Source organism: Chiloscyllium punctatum, chromosome 46, assembly GCF_047496795.1.
Source record: "Chiloscyllium punctatum isolate Juve2018m chromosome 46, sChiPun1.3, whole genome shotgun sequence".
Classification (NCBI taxonomy): domain Eukaryota; kingdom Metazoa; phylum Chordata; class Chondrichthyes; order Orectolobiformes; family Hemiscylliidae; genus Chiloscyllium; species Chiloscyllium punctatum.
Genome location: NC_092784.1, coordinates 29,050,756 through 29,069,025, shown reverse-complemented (window position 1 = coordinate 29,069,025; position 18,270 = coordinate 29,050,756). Strand labels below are relative to the sequence as shown.

Genomic DNA, 18,270 nt, shown 5'->3' with positions numbered 1-18,270 from the left:
GTGAGATACAGGAGAGAGCAAAGATAGATCCTTGAGGGACACCAAATACAAGGAATTCAAAAAGGAAAAGGAGAGTGGAGATGGAGCAGGATTTACAAATGATGATGATGGCAAATGTTAGTTATTTTGCAGAATGGATGAGAAGGACTTAACCAAAAAAGACAGACAGAACAAGCAACAATACCTGTGAATTCCTCAGGGGGAGTGATGAGGAGGAAACAGAGTTGTAATATCTGTAGTTTAGCGAGACTAGTAAAAGATCAAGATGAGCTCTGATAAGGCTTGACAAGAGACTGGAGAAAGATTCAGGTTTGGGACAAAAATCAGGAACACCATATGAGACAGTTTGTCTCGGTGGGCTAGTGGGAGGGAGGAAAGCTGCAGAGGCAGCTGATCGGATTGTCTCAGTTTTAGTGACAGAGAAACTCAATGTGCTCCTTGCTCTTGTTGGAGGGAAGGATGAAGGAGACAGGATGATGGACAGTGTTTTACAAAGAAACAAAACGAGGGTTAGTGATACTTAAAATGAATGAACAAACCTAATGCATTTAACCTTTGTCCAGAATATTAAAATTTATAACTGAAGTCCTTGTTCGAATCCCAGCTCGGCAGATGGTAGAATCTGAATTTAAAAAAAATAACTGGAATTAGGAATCTCCTGATCTCCATGGAACCATTGTCAATGTTGAAAAAAATCCTGCCAACCTGACAGTGGCCCAACAAGCTACTCACTGTTTTAATCACTGCAAAGTCTCAACAAAGGAATGAAACTGGATGGACCACTTGGCATCTAACAAGGCTTAAGGAAATACAACCACAGAATCAGCCCTCTCGACTCTGCAACATCCTGCTCACTAACATCTGATTTTTTTTGTGCCAAAACGTGGCGAGCTGTCTCACAGACGAGTCCAGGAACAGCCTGACATAGTCATACTCACAGAGTAACCCCTTACAGATAATGGCCAGACACCACCATCACCATCCCGAGATAGAGAGTGTGATGATGGAAAAGCACAACAGGTCAGGCAGCATCCGAGGAGAAGGAGAATCGACGTTTCGAGCCTAAGCCCTTCATCAGCCTGACCTGCTGTGCTTTTCCAGCACCACACTCTCGACTCTGATCTCCAGCATCTGCAGTCTTCACTTCTCCTGAAATCTCTGGATATGTCCTGTCCCACCAGCAGGACAGACCAGGCAGAGGTGATGGCACAGTAGTGTACACACAGGAAACATTTGCCCTGGGAGTACTCAGCATTGACTTTGGACACCGGGAAGTCTCATGGCTCCTGCTGAGTACCACGTACTGTGCTCCCACGGCTGATGAATCAGTGCTCCTCCATGTTGAACAAGACTTGGAGGAAGCACTGACGCAATAAAATGGTGACAAGCCTACTCTGGGTACAGGATTTCAATGTCCTCTACCAAGAGTAGCTCAGCAGCAGGATTACTGACTGAGCTGGTCGGGTCCTCAAGGACATAGCTGCTCAACTGGGTTTGCAGCACGTGGTTCGGAACCAGCAAGAGGGAAAAACATACTAGATCTTATCAGTATGAACCTTCCAGCTGCAAATTCATCTGTCCATGACAGTATTCGTAAGAGCGACCATCCTACGGTCTTTTTGGAGACAAAGCAACACTTTAAAGTTGAGACGAATCTCCATTGTGCTCAGTGGTACTATCGCCATGCTAAATGGGACAGATACAGGAACTCAAACTGGATCTCCCTGAGGCACTGTGGGATAACAACAGCAGCAGTACTGTACTCCAGCACAATCTGTAATCTCATGGGTTTGTACATCCCGCACTCACCCATCACAATGGACAGGAAAGGACAGCATGCCATGAGCAGCACTTGGCAGACATAAAAATGAAGTGCCAACCTGGTGAAGCTACCAAGCAGGACTATCTGCATATCAAACAGCATCAGCAGCAAGCAACAGAGCTAAGTGATCCCACAATCAATGGATCAGATCAGAGCTCTGCAGTTTTGCCACACCCAGTTGTGAATGGTCATAGACAATTAAACAACTCGTTGCAGGAAGCACTACGGATATCCCCACCCTTACTGATGAAGGGGTTTCATACATCCATGCAAAAGATAAGATGACAGCATTTGCAGCAATTTTCAGCCAGATGCAAAGTGGCTTGCCCCATCGCAGTCTTCTCCAGTGGTTCCTAACGTCACAGGTGTGAGTTTAAGCCAGTTCAATTTAGTTCGAATAATATCGAGAAATGGTTAAATAGAGTAAAGGCTATTGGTCCTGCTATCATTCTGGCAGTAATACTGATAGCTTGTGCTCCAGCACTTGCCACTCACCAAGCCACGTACCGCTCCAGCACTGGCAACGACTGACAATGTGGAACATTACCCAGGGCTGTTCAACACAAAAACACAGGGCAGATCCAACACAGGAAATTTCCCTCTGTTAGTCCACACTCGATCAGCAGTAAAGTGATGGAAGTCGTCATCAAAAGGACTATCAAGCAGCAGCTACTCAGCAACAGCCAGCTGAGCGACACTCATTCTAGGCTCCACCAGGGCCACTCAGCTCCCGATTGTGTTACCACCTGATTCACAACCTGACAACCAGCTGAATCCCAGAGGCGAGGTGAGGGTGACAGACCAGTCCCACTCCAACACCAAAATTTCTAGCTGATTCCACCCTCATCTCAGCTCATATACTGAAACTCTCACCTATCGTGTGTTATCTCCAGACTTAATTATTCAAACACACTCCTGGCCCGCCTCCCAAATTCAACCTCCCTATAATCTCAAGAAAAAATAAAACGTCTGTCGCCCATGTGCTCACTTCTCCCCAAACATGTTCATCCATCAAAAGGCTCATATTCATAAGAGAAAACAATTAAAAATTCTCATTCTTGATTTGATTCCTAGCTGTGATCATCCCTAGCTCCCTGCACCACACATCCTTTGAGACCTCAACAACCCATTTTCTTTGAGACTCCCAACGATTTGTTAATTCATTACTTCAACTGTGTGGCTGATTCTACAGTTGCTGAAGGAACATGCTTATAGCAACACTTTTTTTCTCCCGCTTCCCTGTTTATTTCTTTCCTGACCGTATCCTTTCTCTCCATAACTTCCCGAGCATTCATTCCAGCGACTCTACGCCGAACGCGACGGTGATCACATGGTTTAGTTTAGCTCCGCCCTTCATGCCCAATCTCCCCTCGGTCCTCCAGCTACGCCCACCGTCCTTTCGTTGGTCCGGTGCAGACATCAATCACCCGAATTCCCATTGTTGGATAGAGCATGCGCAGTGTGTCCTACTTTTGCTGTTATGTTGGGTAAAGTGATGTGTGAGTTCTCTGAGGGTAAGAATTCCCTTTGTGCGAGCTCTCCAGTAGATTTCCTTTATTCATGGAGGGAATTGCCTTCCTACTAATGACTGTGTAGCTGTGATTGATGAATCAATGCCATCTGAATTAGTCCATAAACACCCCATTTTCACAACATCTGAGATCTTTAACACATTGTATCGCACTCTTCTTTGGAGACAAAAAATCATGAAATGGAGCCTCAAGGAATCGGAGCAGGGGTAGGAAATTCATCTCTTTCAGCTTTTTCCCCCATTCTACCAGATCATGGCTGGGCCAACACTGGCCTCAACACCTCGTTTATGCTTGAGCCACATAGCCCTCAACTGCTCAATATTTCAAAAATCTATCTGCCCTCTTTTAAAATAATTTTAGATAGAATCATAGATTCCCGACTGTGTGGAAACAGGCCATTCAGCCCAACAAGGCAGAACAACCCTCCGAAGGGTAACCCAACCATTCCCCTCCTACATTTAACTTTCACAAAAGTTTGGGCGAGAAAATTCTAGCCATTCACTGAGAGAAAAAAAATCCTTACTTTTTCTAAAATCAATGTTCCCTCCTGTAATGTCCCCTGGTTTGAGACTTCACTGGTGCTAGAAGATCGAGTCAATATCCATCCTGTCAAGCTCCTTAGAATCTTGTTTCCATAAGATCACCCCTGCTTCTCTATTCTTGGTAGGTCAACCCTTTCTTCGTCGAAGTAGCTAAGTGAATCTTTTTTGAATGGTCTCCGATGTTGGTTTATCCTTTATTAAATATGGGAGCGAATATTGCATACAGTACTCCAAGTGACGACTCAGCAACAGCCAGTGTGGTTAACATATCCTCAATCAATGCTAATTCATTTCCCCGATACCATGAACTCCTAAATTGTGCGATTAACTTTTATGTAGCACCTTATCATTTACATTTTTAAAATCCAAATACAGATCATCATTGGATTGCCCTTTATCAGCCCTGCTGGTTATCTCCTCAATGAACTGTAGTAAATTTGTCAAATATAGTTTCTCTTTCACAAAACCCAGTCTACCATGTTTAAATATAAGCTTTTCTAAATGTCCGGCAATTTCTTAAATTTAATATTCGACTCTGTAGATTCTTTCAGTAGATTTGCTAAGTATAATGCCCCTCTCTTAAACCCATGTGGACACTGTCCAATCCTGTCACCGTTCAGTAAGAAACTTGACTATACTCCAATATAGTTAGTAAATGTATCTGTATTTGTTTTTAAAAAAAGATTACTTATAAATGCTGAACCCATGCAATATCAATGAATTAGTGAATATGAAATTGGGTTATAATCTTTTTTGTTCATTCCTCTTCGTATTGTGTTATGCAGACAGCACCAAGTGAATCACTCTTAATTGTGAATAACTTTGCAATTAATATATTTTAAAAATGACATCCCAAAATGCTGCCTCGTTATTGTGCAAGGAGGATTTTGCATTCAATTGTTTGCAGATAAAATTGAACAGGTTTTTGCTGCAATTTGACCAGGCTGCAGGTTACACCAAAGTGGCAACTCTGTTGTCAAATTCTTACTTGACAGTGCCCAAGTCGATACTGATGGGACTTCACTTTGCCATTCTTGTTCACCAGCTTTATTTCCAGGTTTAATTCTACAATCTTTCTAGAGCTTGTAATTCTAGACAACTTCTCCTTTAGGTACATATGTAAATATCAGACTGAAATGTTGCACTGAATGGTACCAAATCTGAAATTAGTCTCTAATCTGATAGTAACATGCTCTGACCCGTCTACATATGTGTTGTCATAAGTCTATGCCAGTTATTTTTCTAAAGCCTATGATTCCTGATGAAGGGCTTATGCCCGAAACATCAACTCTCCTGCTTCTCGGATGCTGCTTGACTTGCTGTGCTTTTCCAGCATGACACTTTTCGACTCTGATGTCCAGCTTGTTTGATCGTCACTTTCTCCTTTGAGTGGATTAAACCAAGAATAATTTTTGTTGATAAAAGTGCAATAGGAACCAATTCATGAAATTCAGATATCTCCCATTTACCTTAACTTTGTGAAAGCTAAGACATTACTAAATTATTGTCAGTAATTGGAACTGTGCTGACAAACTTGTATCAGTGCCTAACCTTTGCAGTGTTCACAGATATCACGCAGCTGCAGTATTTTGTTTTGCATTCAGCTATATGTTGTTCTCACTTGTTTCTTTGTGAAAGATTACAAAATTAACTTGAATGAATGAACTTATGATTTCTTTAACCAATGTTGGGAGAACAGAAAATGTCAGTATTTCAAGTGCTGATAAAGTAAAATAAACTGATAATCAGTAGAAAGGGTTTAAGATGGATATGGAACAAATGCTGGCAAATGGGACTAGATTAATTAAGGATATCTGGTCAGCATGGGCAAGTTGGACTGAAGGGTCTGATCGTTTTTTGTACAATTGTGACTTCATTCTCTCAATTATTGAAGAAGTTGAATACTTCGAGGAGGAAAAGGAGAATTTAGGCAGAGAATGCACTTGAAATGATGATTATGGTATATCAAGCTCACATTATTTCATGAACTTTTCCTATGGGTTCTTCAATGAACAAACTTGTTTTATTATCTGAATAACTATGTATCATGTGATTTGTTGCGCACCAAATATTTCGTTAGGATCTAGTGAACTATTAAGAAGTGTTCATGTTTAAAATTTAGGCAGTTTGATTATTAAGCAAGAAAATGTTAGCGTTTTACTCCGACTGAATCATTGCTCTATGAAAGGTAACAAGCTTTTTATCTTTTCTGAGCACTGAACATATGAAAGTCAATTCTGAAGGAAAAAATCCTCGTCGGTAATGTTCTCACATATGCGGAGTAATTGCTTCTGGTCACTCTTCAGGCTATAGAGGCTTGGAATGAAATGACTTGGCCAAAGTTAGCAACATCATTTGTATGGACTATGCTCATTGGGGAAACTTGCAGGATCTGTAGAAGAAACACGTGTTTCATAGTGTATGCAATAAACCTGAACATTGTTATTTTTTTCACAGAGCTTGGGACCCGACTGGAGCATCAATAAAGCTTGTATTGTTTTTTTAAATTGTCGAGCTTGCCAAATTATTATTGGCAAACGCAGGTGACATTATCAAAGCACATTTCACACTTCCCAGCTAGGAATTTGATCCCAGTGCTGTCAGTCCATCCATTCCTATGGATAAGAGGTATTTTAAATGTGAGCACTCCATTTAACTATTCGAATTGAAAACATCAGTGGTTACGTCCTCTTGGATTCTTAATTTCAAATTACTCAAATGTGATTTTTTGTCCCTCCTGAATTTGCCAAGCACTGGGCAGTTCTGGAATATTCCAAATATTTACAATAGATGCATTATCACTATTGAAGGCAACCTGGCAGAATTGAATACCATTCAGGTAGTCAACAACAATACATAAGTAACTTTATGAATTGCTTACTATACACCATCAATGCAAGCCAAGTATTAGTGAAACCACAGATTGTCTCCCATGGATTCCCAAATCTAAACAGTGCATTCCAGATGTGCTCACTATCACCATCTGGGAGAAGTTTCCCAAAATGTTCCCAGAATTTAGAAAGCGCAGTCACTGTCCTCCAAAGCTAAATCTGCTGTCACAGGCTTCACTCTTATTGCATACAATGACATTTATTATCCAGTTCTTTAACGTGACAAATGATTTTACAAACAATTTATAAAATACTTTAAATCTTGAAGAAATGTGATGTCAGCCCTTTGTAGAAGTGAATGGAAAGTGTGATGTTTGCTTGACCTTTGGCTCTATGTATCAGACCGAACTGAACCTTTTGCAGATGCGGGATGTTTCCCATACACTTTGTTTAAAAAAGCAAAGATTATGCTCTGAGATTTAAATGTTCAATTAGCTTTAATAAAAGTCCTTCCAAAAATTGAGAGTTTGACTTCAGCTCCCTTAAAGAGACATGTTCTCGGCCTTCAATTTTGTGACATGTGATCATCCTTTGGTAAAGGTGGCTGTGTGCAACACTGCAGGATGTTGTACTGAAGTGCCTCATTGGGTGGATGAGCTTTATTACTGGTGTAACTTGGGTAATTTTGAGATGGAATGTTACTTTGAGTTAAATCTTGTTTTTAAACTGAGGCATGCTTGTGTAACTCAAGTGTGGACACTACGCTCATGTTTACAATGAACCTTTCACTTTAGCAATTATTATTTTCCGATCTGTTTTGTAAATAAAGTTCAATATAAAAAGCACAATGTCAGAGAAGCGCAGGTCCATCAGCTTCTCAGAATGGAATAAAACATTGTAAGTTCAAAGTCTCATGACCTTTTGTCCGTTCAGACGAAGAGTCAGTGATATTGAAATGTAACGTGTTTTTCACTTCACTGATGGCCTCAGAACTGCTGAGTTTCTCCAGCACTTTGTTTCTGAGGTTCAAATCTCCAGCATCTGCAGTTTATTGTTTTGTTATAGATCCTATGATTTGACTTGGGGAGAGAGAGACAGCAACTGTGATCAACTAGAATAAAACTCCTCAACCATGGGAAAAAAAAACAGTTCTTTATACTTTGCAAAATACGACTGTAAATAAGAAATGCAATTAAGCTAAATGCAAGAAGGCATACCACCTGCCTTGTCTCAAACTTGCTACTCATCTCTGAGAACTCATCTGTCAGAATTGTGTTTGCTCACTTCCATTGAGGTCACAGTTTTGAGTCGCAGTTCCACTTCCTGGGCCGAACCCAATTACCACATTGCAGTGGGGTGGGGAGCTTTGTGTCAACCTGAAGTTTTTATTAAGAGCATTATTGCAGGTTGAAGGTGACGGTTTTGACTAATATTGCGTCACCAAACTTGGAGGAAATCCTTCCGAATGTATTGATTAACTGGACTGAGCCTGTTTACATGCAGTCCTGTTAGAAGTGCTGTCATATTCTAAGTTAAGAATCACACAACACCAGATTATAGTCCAACGGATTTAACTGGAAGCACCCTAGCTGTCGGAGCGCCGCTCCTTCATCAGGTGATTGTGGAGGGCAGAATTTATAGCACAAATTTAGTGTGATGTAACTGAAATTATCTATTGAAAAATACCTTCATTGTCTGTTGAGTCTTTCATCTGTTCAAATACCATGATAATTTCACTTCGTACATGTGTAAATCACAAAACCTTCTTTTTAAAGTTGTATTCCTGACAGTGGCCCACCAAATCACTCATTGTATTAATCACTGCACAGTCTCAACAAAGGAATGAAACTGTATGGCCCAGATTGCATCTACCAATGCACTGGAAATTACAACAACACAATCAGCCCTCTTGACCCTGCAACTTTTGCCTCACTGTGGGCCAACAACAGCAGCAGAACTGTACTCCAGCCCAATCGGAAATCTCATGGCCTAGAATATCCACATTCAATATTTAACATCAAGCCAGTGGATCAAACCTAGTTCAATGGAGAGTTCCGCAGGGCATGTCAGGAGCAATACCAGGCATACCTAAAAATGTGGTGCCAACCTGGTGAGGCTACCCAACGCATGCCAAACAGTGCAAGCAATACCAAATAGAACTATGTGATCCAACAACCAATTGTTCAGATCTGAGCTCTGCAGTTCTGCAACACCTCGTCAGGAATGGTGATGGAAAATTAAACAACTCACTGCAGGAAGCATCACAGATATCCCCACCCTGTCTGATGGGGGAGTCTCACACATCCATGCAACAGACAAGACAACAGCATTTGCAGCAATCTTCAGCCAGCAGTGCCAAGTGGATGAGCCTTTATTGGTCCCTGACATCACAGACGTGAATCCAATTGGTTGAAAACTTATTTCAAATCAGATCAAGAAATGGAGAAGTAGTGTAAAGGCTGTCGTCCCTGCCAACATTGTGGCAATAATACTGATGGCTGTGCTCCAGAAATTGCTGCACACCAAGACAATTACTGCTCCAGCACTGGCACCGACTGACATTGTGGAACATTTCCCAGGGATGTTCAACACAAAAAAAAGTATGAAAGAGCCAACTCAGCCAATTTCCCTCCATCAGTCTGCACTCGCTCAGTAGTGAAGTGATGGAAGGTGTCATCAACAGTTCTGTCACGCAGCTGCTCAGCAATAACCTTCTGTGTCACCCAGTTTGGGTTCTGCCAGGGCCACTCAGTTCCTGGTCTTGTTACAGACTTGATTCACAAACTGACAAACAGCTGAATTCTAGGAGGTGGTGAGTGTGATAGCCCAGTCCCTCTCCAAGAACATATTTCGACTTCAGTGATATCACCTGACCTCACCACAGTCTCAGCTCATTTACTGAAACTCTCATTCATTCATTTTGTTAACTCTAGATTTGATTATCTAAATGAACTCCTGGCCAGCATCACACAATCACACTCCTTATAATCTACAGAATATTGAGAACATTACCGCCCAAGTGTTCACTTGTACCAGAACTTGGTGATCCATCAAAAGGTTCCCATTGATAAGCAACAGCAATTTACTTTCACACCCTTGACTTAATTCCTGGCTGTAATCATTCCTATCTCCATGCACCAGACACACATACATCTCAATAACTCATTTTATTTTAGACTCCCAATGATGTGTTTATTTTTGAGTTCAGCTGTGTGACTGTGTCTATGGATTCCAAGGCAACATGGTCTGGAATTCCCACCCTCTAAGATCTGCTTTCTTCCTTTAAGTCGTTCCTGAAAAAAATGCTTATTTCGCAAATGTTTTGGTCACCGGACATAATATTCTCTTTGTGGCCTTATGTCAAAAGTTCTCAATATTTTTGTGAAATTAAAAACGTGTTGATTTGTACAGATATCTTCTACTCTTCACTATCTCTGAGCGAATACTCTGTAATGTCTCCTACCCAACCACGTTGCGGGAGCACCTTCACCATACCAACTGCAACAGTACAAGGAAGTCAAACATCACCTTCTCAACAGGCAACAGAGCTTTGGCCTTGATTACTGGTATCTGTGGAAGGAGAAATACCCATCATGTTTTAGGGAGTGCAATATGAATTATAGGAAAAGAAAATGGTGCAGAATTTGACTGTCAGAAATGGAAGGAAAATCTACTCACTTCTTGGAAAAAAGAACTCTTTATTGCCAAAGATATTGTGGAAAAAATAACCTGATAATGGAGAATATGGTCAGGAGCCGGGCAGCAGTGGACAATCGTTTTACAAAGAGGTCTTTGAACGTAATAGTAAAATACTACACAGAGCAAAAATACACACGAGAGACTGAGAAAGCTAGATAACAAACAAGTGGAAACCAAGGAGCCCAGAGATGAATCAGAGCAATGTTCACTTTTATGATCCCACAGTCAGAGATGTCTAGCACAGAAACAAACTCTTTGGTCCAACCCATCTATGCCAATCAGATATTCTAACCTTATGTATTCCCATTTGCCAGCACTTGGCCAACATCCCGCTGAACCCTTCCTATTCAAATGCCTTTGAAATGTTACAATTTTAGTTGCCCTTTCAGCTCCTTTTGAATTCCGCCTCCGCCCCCAAACCTATATCCTCTAGTTATCATCTCTTCCAACACTTGTCTACTTACGCTATCCATGTCACTCACGATTTTTATAAGCCTCTATAACATCACACCTCATCCTATGACACTGCAGGGAAAATGGCCCCAGCCTATTATGCCTCTCCCTGCAACTCAAATCCTCCAACGCTGACAACATATTGAAAATCAATTCTCAAACCTTTCAAGTTTTAGTGCCTCCTTCTGATAGGAGGGAGACCAGAACTACACAGTATTCCAAAAGTGACCTAACCAATGTCCTGTCCAGCTGCTTTACTCAATGCTCTGACAAATAAAGGGAAGCATACGAAATGCCTTTTTCACTGTCCTATCGATCTGCGACTCTACTTTCAAGGAACTATGAACCTGCATTCCAAGGTCTCTTTGTTTAGCAAGACTCTCCAAGACCTTACAATTTCGTGTGTGAGTCCTGCTCTGATTTGCTTTCCTAAAATGCTGCACCTCACATTTATCTATAGTAAACCCTATCTGCCACTCCCCAGCCCATTGTTCCATCCGATTAATATTACATAGTCCTCTGAGATACCCTTTATCACTGTCCACAATACCTCCAATTTTGGTGTTACCTGCAAACTTACTAACTGTACAGCCTCTATTCACATCCAAATCATTTAAATGAATGACAAAACAAATCCAGAAAAAATCCATCCACTCCGTAAATCCTGCCCTATGACTCTCTCCCAGAGAGGGCTGCACATGCGTCCCGCTGAACTTTGCCCCCTACAAAGCTGTCGGCTGCACGTGTCCAGCGAATCGTTGCCCCGAATAAAGATGGTGGTGCTAACATGAGTCAATCGCTGGATGAAGCATTTTCCCGTTTACTGCAAAAACGGGACTAAGTTTCAAATTTGTATTTTCCGATGTGCACCAAATGTCTGTAAACCCTCTCAACCCATACCAACACCATTTCCCTCCCGCTTGCTGCTGTTTATTTCGATCTTTACCAACAGATCTCCGTCCACACATCCCGAACCGACCGCGAGGATGATCACGCGGTATAGTCTAGTCCCGCCCCTCATTCACACTGATTGTTCGGAGGACCAACTGCCCCGCCAGGTCCTCCCGCTCTGTCCCTGCCTTTCCATTGGTCCACCGCTGACATAAATCACCCGGGACCCATTCTTGGCTGGAGCATGCGGATTGTTTCGTAGCTTTTGTTGCTGTTCATGAGTAATAAGAGTTAAAAATAACAACACTATCTCAAAACCACCTGATGAAGAAGCAGCAAAACTAGTGCTTCCAAATAATCCTGTTTTCCAATAGCCTGGTGTTCTGTGAATTTTACTTTTGTCCATCCCAATCCAACACCAACAGCTCCAAGTCACGAATGAGGGAGGGATGTATAACATAAGAACTCGGAACAGTAGAAGGCCATCCTGCCCTTCGAGCCTGCTCTGCCATTCAATAAGATCATGGCTGATCATTGCGTGGACACGACCATTTACCCACGTTCTCACCGTGTCCATTAATTATTTAAATTTTTAAAAATCTAACCTAGCTTTAAAAACGTTTTCTAAACTAGCATCAACTACTTCCCTTGGCAATGAATTCCATAGAGGTCAAGAAGTTCCTTCTCAATTCAGTCTTAAATTTGCTGCCTCCAGTATTGTGGTGATGCCCTCTTGTTCTAGCTTCACCTGCCAGTGGAAACATCTTCTGTACTTGTGTTTTATCCATTCCATTCATTATTTTATATGTTTCCATTCTTCTGAATTACAATGAATATAATCCCAATATACTCAGTCTCTGTTCAGCAAACCCCCTCAAATCCGAAATCAAACTCGTTAACCTCCTCTGCACCCCCTCTCATGCCAGTACATCCTTTCTCAACTAAAGAGATAAAAACTACATGCAGTACTCCAGGTGTGGCCTCACCAGCACCCAAATACAGCTGGAACATTACCTCTGCTTTTAAACACAATCCCTTCAGCAATGAAGGACAAAATTCCATTTGCTATCTGAACTGATTGTTGGACCTGGTGACCAACCTTCATGCAGAAGGATGCTCAGGTCCCTCTGCAGAGCAAATGATGCAACTTTTTTTAACATTGAAGTATTTTTTTTAAAACGTTAGTACAACCAAAGAGTATAAACTTGATATTTACAAACATTCTATTTCATTTAACAGATCATTACCCACTCACTCAATGTATCTATGTTCCTCTGCAAAGTTTCACAGTTCTCCGCTCACTTTGAACCGCTAATCATGTTAGTGTCACATGCAAACTTTGACACTCTACATGTGTTTCCAACTCCAAACCATCTGTATCAGTTGTAAGTAATTGCAGTCCCAACACCGATCCCTGGGGCACACTGCTTATCAATGATTGCCAGCCAGAATAATACATATTTATCCCCACACTTTGCTTCCGATTAGTCAACCAATCTTCGAATACTAATGCCATGCATCCTTATATTATGCAACAGCCCCTTGCATAGCACCTTGTTGATGGTCTTTTAGAAATCCAGCTACACCACATCGACTGGGTCCCCGTTGTCCACCTTGCTTGAAATGTCTTCATAGAATTCCAAAAGATTGGTCAAGCATGACCTGCCCTTCATGATCCCATGCTGTGTCTGTACAATGGGTCAATTTCTTTTGAGATTCCCTGCTATTTCTTCCTTGATAATAGACCCAAGCATCTTTCCCACTACAAAGAATAAACTGGTATATAATTCCCCACTTTTTGTCCACGTCCTTTTTAAAAACAGTGGCATCACTTTTGCTGTTTTCCAATCTGCTGGGACTGCCACAGAGTCCAGTGAATTTTGAAAATTACTGCCAGTGCATTTGCTATTTTTCCTGGCATCTCTTTTAGTACCCTGGGAGGCATTCCATCAGGGTCAGGAGACTTTTCTATCGTTAGCTCAATTACCTCCAAACAGTCTAAAACTAGCTGTTCCGTAATAATGATAGTTTCCAAATCCTCACCTACCTTTGTCTCTTTGCTAGTTACTGGAAAGATATTAGTATCCTGCCCTGTCATATCCCATAACTAAATGCTTCTTCTTATTTTCCAAAGGACCAACATTTACTTTAGCCATTCTATTCTCGTTATGTATATATTTATATAAACTTTTGCTCTGTCTTTATAGTCTGTGCTCGTTTAATTTTCTCATGTTCTTTATTACTTTTCTTTATAGCTCTTTTGTGGCTTTTGGTTGACCTTTAACGTTTTCCCAGTTCTTGTTTCATGCTGTTTTTGGCCACTTTGTACGCCTTTTCTTTCAATTTGATTTTCCAGAATAGCAACCCAATTCTCCAAGCATTTCACATACTCTTTCTTCTTGCGACGGCACTCTCGAGCTGCTTCCCTGTTTTTCATGAGGTGGATCTCACGTTTATGAGTGGTTTCTTCAGCATTCTGGGGCTGGCTTTGCAGGACTGGTGAAGATGCCATAACCATTCCCTGTTCAGCAGTGGAGTTAGGAGTTGCATGGATCTGATAGTTTTGGACATCTCCAACAGCACCTTGTACAAGCACTTGGCTGCCCGGCACAAAGATTCATCAGGGCTCTGTGCATACTGTATAATGGCTGCTCCAACCTTGGCTGTAGCTGTGTGGTCATTGTTCGTGTCTGGAGTCCTTGCATTTCATCTGTACCATTGTTGGCCTGCTGAATTGCTCCCCGCTGTGTAATAGCAACGTATTGTCCACTTAGTTTGATAGATGGGTGTCTGCATCGTCGTTGTAGTAATGGTTGAGACAGTCTCTTCTGATTTCTCCTCACTGATTTCTTGGCACACTGGGGAAATCAGAAGAAAATTCATTCAGGATTTTCCTGTATGAAAGCCGTCTCGATAGAATTTATCTACGTTTCTGAGAGTCAGTCATGCTATCCACAGATTCCTGGGCGTCTTCATTTTCAAGGATACTAGAAATCTGAACAGTCTGAACCTGAGGGGACTGTATGACTGAGGACTGAGCTGCTTGGATCACTCCTTGGACTTGAACAGTCTGCCCATTCGGCAATTGCACTAATGTTACTGCTGGACTTGTTGTTGATTGGATCCCAGGCATGGTTACCTGCATGTTCACATTATATATTCATGATCTGGATGAAGGAACTGGGGGCATTCCAACGAAGTTTGCTGATGATACGAAGTTAGCTGGACAGGCAAGTAGTACTGAGGAAGTGGGGAGGTTGTAGAAGGATCTAGACAGTTTGGGAGAGTGGTCCAGGAAATGACTGATGGAATTCAATGTGAGCAAACGCGAGGTCTTGCACTTTGGAAAAATTGAATACAAGCATGGACTACTTTCTAAACGGTGAGAAAATTCATAAAGCCAAAGTACAAAGGGATCTGGAAATGCATGTCGAGGATTCTCTACAGGTAAACATGCAGGTTGAATCCGTGATTAAGAAAGCGAATGCGATGTTGTCATTTCGCTCAAGAGGGTTGGAATATAAATGCAGCGATGTGCTACTGTGACTTTAAAAAGCTCTGGCTAGGCCCCATTTGGAGTACTGTGTCCAGTTTTGATCCCCACACCTCAGGAAGGACATACAGGCACTGGAGCGTGCCCAACGGAGATTCACACGGATGATTCCTGGTAGGTCTAACATACGAGGAATAGCTGAGGATACTTGTATGTATTCATTCCAGTTTAGAAGGTTAAGGGAGATCTAATAGAAACTTACAAGATAATACATGGTTTGGAAAGGGTGGACTCTAGGAAATTGTTTCCGTTAGGTGAGGAGACTAGGACCCGTGGGCACAGCCTTAGAATTAGAGGGGATCAACTCAGAACAGAAATGCGGAATCATTTCTTCAGCCAGATAGTGGGGCCAGTGGAATTCATTGCCACGGAGTGCAGTGGACGCTGGGACGCTAAATGTCTTCAAGGCAGAGATTGATAAATTGTTGATGTGACAAGGACTTAAGGGCTATGAGGAGAATGCGAGTAAGTGAAATTGAAATGCCCATCAGCCATGATTAAATGGCGGAGTGGACTCGATGGGCTGAATGGCCTTACTTCCACTCCTATGTATTGTGGTCTTATGGTCTAATTTGATCACTTTCCTCAGATACCCATTGCCAAGTATGCCTTTTCATACAGTCCTTCCTTTTCACTGGAATAGACCTTTGTAAAACTTCAATGAAAATCTTCCACTGCTCATCAACATCCCACCATAAAATTTTTGTATCCAGTCTACTTTATCCAGATTCTCTCTCATTCTATTGTAGTTCCCAGTGTTCAAGCACAGGACACAGTTGTTAGATTTTATCTTCACACTCTCCATATGTATTCTCATTCAACCATACGGTAATCGCTTAGAACATAGAACAATACAGCTCAGAACAGGCCCTTCGGCCCACGATGTTGTGCCGAACTTCTATCCATGTACCTATCCAAATGCCGCTTAAAGGTCGCCAATGATTCTGACTCTACCACTCCCACGGGCAGCGCATTCCATGCCCCCACCACTCTCTGGGCAAAGAACCCACCCCTGACATCTCCCCTATACCTTCCCCTTCACCTTAAATTTATGTCCCCTTGTAACACTGTTGTACCCGGGGAAAAAGTTTCTGACTGTCTACTCTATTTATTCCTCTGATCATCTTAAAAACCTCTATCAAGTCACCCCTCATCCATCGCCGTTCCAACGACAAAAAGGCCGAGAACTCAACCTATCCTCGTACGACCTACTCTCCATTCCAGGCAACATCCTGGTAAATCTTCTCTGCACCCTTTCCAAAGCTTCCACATCTTTCCTAAAGTGAGGCGACCAGAACTGCACACAGTACTCCAACTGTGGCCAAACCAAAGTCCTGTACAGCTGCAACATCACTTCACGACTCTTGAATTCAATCCCTCTGCTAATGAACAATAATACACCATAGGCCTTCTTACAAACTCTATCCACCTGAGTGGCAACCTTCAAAGATCTATGTACATAGACCCCAAGATCCCTCTGTTCCTCCACCTGACCAAGAACCCTACCATTAACCCTGTATTCCGCATTCTTATTTGTTCTTCCAAAATGGACAACCTCACACTTGGCAGGGTTGAACTCCATCTGCCACTCCTCAGCCCAGCTCTGCATCATATCTAAGTCCCTCTGCAGCCGACAACAGCCCTCCTCACTGTCCACAACTCCACCTATCTTTGTATCATCTGCAAATTTACTGACCCACCCTTCGACTCCCTCATCTAAGTCATTAATAAAAATTACAAACAGCAGAGGACCCAGAACTGATCCCTGCGGAACTCCACTTGTAACTGGGCTCCATGCTGAATATTTACCATCTACCACCACTCTCTGACTTCGACCGGTTAGCCAGTTTTCTATCCAATTGGCCAAACTTCCCTCTATCCCATGCCTCCTGACTTTCCGCATAAGCCTACCATGGGGAACCTTATCAAATGCCTTACTAAAATCCATGTACACTACATCTACTGCTCTACCCTCATCCACATGCTTGGTCACCTCCTCGAAGAATTCAATAAGACTTGTAAGGCAAGACCTACCCTTCACAAATCCGTGCTGGCTGTCCCTAATCAAGCAGTGTCTTTCCAGATACTCGTAAATCCTATCCCTCAGTACCCTTTCCATTACTTTGCCTACCACAGAAGTAAGACTAACTGGCCTGTAATTCCCGGGGTTATCCCTATTCCCTTTTTTGAACAGGGGCACAACATTCGCTACTCTCCAGTCCCCTGGTACCACCCCCGTTGCCAGTGAGGACGAGAAGATCATTGCCAACGGTACTGCAGTTTCCTCTTGCTTCCCACATAATCCTAGGATATATCCCGTCAGGCCCGGGGGACTCGTCTATCCTCAAGTTGTTCAAAATGTCCAACACATCTTCCTTCCTAACAGGTATCTCTTCTAGCTTATCAGTCCGTTTCACACTCTCCTCTTTAACAATACGGTCCCTCTCGTTCGTAAATAATGAAGAGAAGTACTTGTTCAAGACCTCTCCTATCTCTTCCGACTCAATACACAGTCTCCCACCACTGTCCTTGATCGGACCTACCCTCGTTCTCGTCATTCTCAGGTTTCTCACATACGCAGAGAATGCCTTGGGGTTATCCTTGATCCTATCCGCAAAGGATTTTTCATGCCCTCTCTTAGCTCTCCCTATCCCTTTCTTCAGGTCCCTTCTGGCTAACCTGTATCCCTCCACTGCTCTGTCTGAACCCTGTTTCCTCAACCTTATGTAAGCCTCCTTCTTCCTCTTTACTAGACATTCAACCTCCCTCGTCAACCAAGGCTCCCTCACACGACCATTTCTTTCCTGCCTGATCGGTACATACATATCAAGGACACGTCGTATCTGCTCCTTGAAAAATTTCCACATTTCCACCACATCCTTCCCTGACAGCCTATGTGCCCAACGTATGCTCCTCAAATCCTGTCTTACAGCATCGTAATTTCCCT

General features: G+C 42.3%; 1 pseudogene; it reads right to left on the bottom strand.

Annotated features, from left to right (window-relative positions):
* Positions 1-14,009: 14,009 nt before the first annotated feature.
* LOC140468078 (cyclic AMP-responsive element-binding protein 1 pseudogene) lies at positions 14,010-14,904 on the bottom strand (annotated as a pseudogene).
* Positions 14,905-18,270: the final 3,366 nt, after the last annotated feature.